This window comes from Lolium rigidum, chromosome 1 (assembly GCF_022539505.1).
Source record: "Lolium rigidum isolate FL_2022 chromosome 1, APGP_CSIRO_Lrig_0.1, whole genome shotgun sequence".
NCBI classification, from domain to species: Eukaryota; Viridiplantae; Streptophyta; class Magnoliopsida; order Poales; family Poaceae; genus Lolium; species Lolium rigidum.
The window spans coordinates 348547448-348554255 of NC_061508.1; positions in this window are offsets into that span (position 1 = coordinate 348547448).

Sequence of the window (6808 nt, forward strand, 5' to 3'; positions counted from 1 at the left end):
CGCTCTTAATTAAGTAGTAGTAGTACCAGAGCAACACATGCAGAGCGGCGTGGCAAGATCCAATCACGGCCGACTGATTGTCACAGAATTAGAAATACTACAACCGAGATCGACGGAGGATTCCAAATCCAAATAGAAGCTGCCGGCTAGCTCTAGCTCTCGTGGGTTTTCGAGTCAACAAATGTTTGTTTAACTCAACGGATCAAGAATTGTGGTGGCTAATGGAATGGACCTATCGGCGCCACGCCACCAACCCCTGTTTGAAACTTTGAACACCGGGCCGGATGTTGGTACTGCCGTGGCGAGTCCCTACCCTTTGGTTTAGCGATTATTTGCAGAATTGGCACGCAGGAGCTTGTCTGAAGGTTCCTCCATGGTGGCATTATTGGGGTTTATGGCTGAATAGCGGGTAGTGCTCGACGTGCCAGTGGGTTTTATGCCGCCGAGTCAGCAGTAGGCTGCGCGAGGAGGAGAAAAGTTGGGCGTGCCGCGAGAGAACGGGGAAAGGTCTCCCGCGTGGCGGGAGCGCCAACTGTGACCTGACATCAGCCGTTCGTTGCTCCTTCAACGGTGCAGGATCTGATGGAGTTGTTGGAGGTTAAGCTGCGGGCCCAATAAAACCCAGGCGAGGCGGCCGGCCATATGCACGTGTCGCGGCCGTCACTCAATTGTGACCCCAAGTTTGGTGGTCTTTCCTCTAAAAAAAAGTTTAGTGAGGAATTTGCTTTTTTTTACTATCAACACCATATATTTATATTAAATAGTATAAGGTAGAGAAACAAACGAGCTGATTTCAACTATTACAAAACAAATTCTAAACGAAACGAGCAAAATTTGAAAGTCTTGAAACTCTTTCATCTTTAGTTACACAATCTTACTTTTCTGAAAGCAGCCGGTGATAAACACCAAACCATAAACTTGTAAATATCAACGAAATATTCTCCCGAAATTTTAATTTAAGACGCAATGACAAGGCTACGTGCATGTGAGTCGTTAAAGTAATCAAGCAGCATCGGCAAGAGTATCAACATCAATATGCCAGGAAAATTAACCGAACATCTTGATCGACGTCGTTGGAGAGCTGAGAATACGAATCATCATTGCCGAGGACGTAGCAGCCGGGACAAATATTTCGAGGGCAATTTTCCTCGCGACAACCTTGAGGAAAGAACGAAAACTGATCCAACGAAGCAAAATCTGAAGGCCCATACCTAGAGAATTGTAATCGGACCAAGAGATGAAGATCACTTATTGTAAACAATGTCATTTCCATGGAGGTGGAGATTAAGAAGAAGATGACAATGAAACTCAAATCAAATCTAATATGAAAGCACTAATTTTATTAGAGCATCTCCAATAGAAAGCGCTATAATAGCGCGCACTAAAAGACGTTTACAGCGTTGTTTTAGGCTTTGGCGTGCACGCTAAAACCTGGTGCTCCACCGGATGCTCTAATTTTCAGGCGCGACAAAACAACGCTCCACCGAGCGCTGCGTTTTACAGCGCGCTCTACCGCACAAACACAAATCTCACAAGCATCTATTCACATGAAAATCAAACACACACAAATAAAATCAACAACAAATAGTTCAATTGTTATTACAACACAAATAACATCAACAATGAATAGTTCAAATGAATAAAATAGCTACGAATCAACTTGTTGTGCCCCTCAATGCGCTCCCTCCACAAGTTCCGACGACCAAACACGGAACCACCATGCTTCGGCTGCTTTGCGCGCATAGCAAAAATCATCAATATATTTTCTTCCTCTTCTAAATCCATCTCCTCATCAGACGAATCATACGAGGAGCTCGTCTACGAATGGTAAAAATCCTAATTGTAGGCATCGAAATCATCTCTAGAAACAATGGAAAATCGATTTGGCCGGACGCCATATACCTGCGCGCGACTCATGTTGAATCAGCGACGGCACAGTTGAACGCTCGCTTGATTGGAGCAGCGCCGACAAGCAAGGGGCGGCGGCGGCGCGGTTGACGCCCGCTTGATTAGAGCAACGCCGGCGAGGAAGGGGTGGCGGAGGCACGGTTGCCGCCCGTCGATTGGAGCAACACCGGCGCGCCAAAAAAAGCTCGTGGAGTACCAGCGCACGCTGATCTACGCCGGCGAGCAAGGCAGCAGCGGAACCGGCATGGAATAGGGGCGGCCACGGCGCCGGAGTGGGAGGCAGAAATGGGGATGCGGCGCGAGGCAAATTTTTAGGGGTTCGTTGGTCACACGCGCTCGTTGTGGCTTTTCATGCACGCTGAAATGCAGGCGGCATATTTGGTGCGCGCGATTCTGCAAAATAGCGTGCGCGGAAAAATATTTCAAACGCGCACGATTTTAGCGCATATGTTGGAGAGGCCAAAACGCACCTCATAACCCCCAAGTGCAGGGGATCACCGTAGTACAATTAGATAAGTATTTAAGTGTAGAACCTACGAGGAGCTGAAGGTAAACTATCTATTCTCTAAAGCCCTATAACCCACTTATATGGCCTTCTATGCAAAGCTAGGAGATATGGTGTGTGTGCGTATAGTTTTTTTACTAGAAACTATAAGTGCTGAAATTAAAATGTAAGAAGTAAAACTAGTGCAAGAATAAGTAAAGTGCAATAAAGTAAAATGCAATGAGATGAAGTGAAGTGGAGTAACTCGTGAGAGCAAGTGTTATTGCAAATTGCTATTTCATTTGTGTGATTGTCATAATTAGTGAAGCTCATTGTATTCTTTTTAGTGCTTCTTTTAGGGAGAAGCCATAGATAGGTGTAGCCATACACAAGTGCAAGTACACCCCTAGTGATTGATAATAAGGCCATCGGAATGTGAAAGCATGATGGTGCTCCGGTGATGGTGCCAGACAATCTTGGTGGTGGTTGTTGTGGAAGCGGTTGGGAAACCCCAAGAGGAAGGTGTGATGAGCACAACAGTAAGTTTTTCCTCAGTAAGAAACCAATGGTTAATCAACCAGTAGGAGAAAGGCGTGACTTCTGAAGGTGTTGCTAGCTGACTAGTGACAGGACGCACTACCGGCGTCAGCAACAACGTGAAACCTGCACACAACACAACCAAAGTACTTTGCCCCATCTTACAGTGAGGTTGTCAATCTCACCGGTTTGCTGAACACGAAGGATTAGACGTATCGAGTGGAAAGAGATGTTTGTAGTAATTAAAGAGAACAATGCTTGCAGAAAGTAAACATGACAGGATTGCAGTAGATGAATTTATCAGTGTAAAGGAAAGGACCGGGGTCCACAGTTAGAGGTGTCTCTCCATAAAGATAAATAGCATGCTGGGTGAACAAATTACACCTAGGCAATTGACCGAATATCGACCATACATGGAAAGATGATTACTATGAGATTCATTTGGGCATTACAACATAATACATAGACCGTAATCCAACTACGTCTATGACTAATAATCCACCTTCCGGTTATCGTCCGAACCCCTTTCAGTATTAAGTTGCAAGCAACAGATTATCGCATTAAGCAATGTGTGTAAATTAAACAATAGAATTACCCTTGGATAAAACATTGTTGTTTTTCTCCCTAGTAGCAACAAAGAAATCTACAATCTTAGAAGTTACTGTCACTCTCCCAGATTACTAGAGGCATGAACCTACTATCGAGCATAAATACCCCCTCTTGGAGTCACAAACATCTACTTGGCCAGAGTATCTACTAACAACGGAGAGCATGCAAGATCACAATAACATATGACATGAATATATAATCGATCTCAACATAGTATACAATATTCATCGGATCCCAGCAAACACAACATGTAGGTTTACATAAAGATGATCTTGATCATGTAGGGCATCTCACAAGATCTAAACATGAGACACAAATTGGAGAAGGCAACCATCTAGCTACTGCTATGGATCCATAGTCCAGGGATGAACTACCCATGCATCACTTCAGAGGCGGGCATGGCGATGTAGATGCCTCCGGTGATGATTTCCCCCTCCGGCAGGGTGCCGGGAAAAAGCTTCAGAACCCTCCCGAGATGGGTTCTGCAATGGCGACCGCGACGGAACTTTTTGTGGATGGAGGCTAGGGCTAGGCCGCGCTTAGGGCAGGTGTGGCCGCCCTGCTACCCCCCTTCGACTCCCCTCTGGACTCTGTCTTCCTTACGGTAAAATGTTGACTACGTCTTTTGTTTCATCCAATTTCGAGAATATTTCCTGTACAACTTTTCTGAAATACCAAAACAACAGAAAATAGGGAATTGGCACTATGGCATCTTGTTAATAGGTTAGTCCTGGAAAGTGTATAAAAGTGCAACGAAGTATGAACAAAACATATATGAATTGGTGTAAAACAAGCATGGAGCATCAAAAATTATAGATACGTTTGAGACGTATCAAGCATCCCCAAGCTTAACTCCTGCTCGTCCTCGAGTAGGTAAGTGTCGTTGCCTAATCGACGGAACCTCGGAGGAGGGATCCTCACGAGGGGGAGAAGAAGTAGGGGCCATAGGGCGGAGTGCACACGGGACGGTGGTACGCGAGTTACCCAGCTTCGGAACACCTGCACGATGACAGGGCCTACGGCAGATGACTCAAGGCGTATTTGCATGAGCAAGAGGCGGAGGTGATGTTGATAGGCAAAGCAAGCATGCCTTCAAGAGTTAATTGGGAGAGAGAGGCAGGAGAGAGAGATATCGAGCGAGAGGCTGGTTTGGAGACACATGAGTTTTTATTTTTTATTAAGATGTTGGTTTTGACATCTCAACTAGCTTGGGCTTGAGGTCTAGTTCAAAAACAAATTCGGTTGGTTGTTTCTTCTTTCCATGTCGGCGATTTTCCAATTAAGCCAAAAAGGATGAAAAGTGAACTATTGAGAGTTCAAGGTCCGTTCTAAACTGTGGCTCTCCATGGGAAGCTTGATACCTTGCACCACACACCAACACTCAACACTATGTCCGGTCTAGATGCACAAAGGTAAAGCAAGGATCCAATCATGGAGCGATATACCTTTTGATCCACCTCTTTACCATTGGGATCAAGTGCAAGATGACATTTGGTAACCATAGGATTGGCCACACCCTTCAATTCGGTCATCTTGAACCTCTTGAGCATGTCTTGGAGATATTTTGCTTGATTGATGAAGGTTCCTTCTCTCAATTGCTTGATCTCAAAACCAAGGAAGAACTTCATCTCTCCCATCATAGACATCTCAAACCTATCGGTCATAAGCTTTGAAAATTCATCATTGAAAGCTTTGTTAGTAGAGCCAAAGATAATATCATCAACATATAATTGGCAAACGAAAAGCTCCCCATTAACCCTCTTAGTAAAAAGAGTGGGATCGATTATCCCAACATCAAACCCACGGTCTACCAACAATTCTTTAAGGTGCTCGTACCAAGCTCTAGGAGCTTGTTTGAGACCATAAAGTGCTTTATCAAGCTTGTAGACATGGTTAGGAAAGTTGAGATCCTCAAACCCCGGGGTTGCTTAACATAAACCTCTTCATGCAAAGGACCATTAAGAAATGCACTTTTAACATCCATTTGTTGTAACTTAAAGTTATGATGCGATGCATAAGCAAGAAGGATACAGATGGACTCAAGGCGAGCCACGGGAGCATAGGTCTCCCCAAAGTCAATTCCTTCAACTTGAGATAAACCTTGAGCCACCAATCTTGCCTTGTTCCTCACAACATTTCCAAACTCATCTTGCTTGTTCTTGAATATCCATTTAGTGCCTATAACATTGCGGCACTCCTTTGGCTTCTCTACTAAGGTCCATACTTTGTTGCGCTTGAAGTTGTTGAGTTCTTCGTGCATAGCTTCCAACCAATCCGAATCTTCAAGGGCTTCAAACACTTTCTTGGGTTCCACTAAGGAGATATAAGCATGATGATTGCTAAAGTTAGCCAATTGCCTTCTTGTGGAAACCTTTGCCCTTACATCACCAAGAACCTTGTCATGTGTGTGTTCAAGACGCTCAAGTTGCCTTTCTCTTCTTGCTAGACGACGGGCCTCGATCTCCTCCTTGGTTCTTTTAGGCCTTGGAGGTGTCACTTGATCAACTTGATCATTTTGGTCCCCGTCTTAACCTTCAATTGGAGCTTCCTCAATTTCTTGAGAATGCTCAACCTCATGTGCTTGATCTTGGACAATGTTTGGTGAAGAGCAAATATCGAATGGTTGATCTTGTCCTTGATCTTGTTCATGAGAGGGAGGGTTTTCTTCTTGTTCTTGGGTTGGTGCATCATTAGCTTCAAGAGATGGGGTTTTTTGATGTTGAGAGGATGAGGGCTCCACCGTGGTAGAGCATAGTTCTTCCCGAGACGCCACACCGTGTCCCTCAATGGGGCGGAAAAATCCCACACCCATTCTTACTATGGCATCTTGAGGTATTTCATCACCTCGCACATACATCAACTTGCCCCACTTGGGAGCCATCATTTTCTTCGAACTTCACACTACAAGATTCAATGATAATCCCGGAGGATACATCAAAGATTCTATAAGTGTGAGATTCGGCACCGTAACCAACAAATATACCCTCCAAAGCTTTAGGAGAGAATTTAGACAAACGAACTCCTTTGATTTTGTAGAAGCACTTACAACCGAACACCTTGAAGTATGAGATATTAGGCTTGTTGCCGGTGAGTATTTCATATGGAGTCTTGTTCAAGCCCTTGCGGAGATAGAGCCGGTTAGAAGAATGGCAAGCGGTGGAGATGGCTTCGGCCCAAAAGTTATAGCGGGATTTATACTCCGCCATCATAGATCTTGCCATATCCATAAGAGTCCGGTTCTTCCTCTCCGCAACACCATTTTGTTGAGGG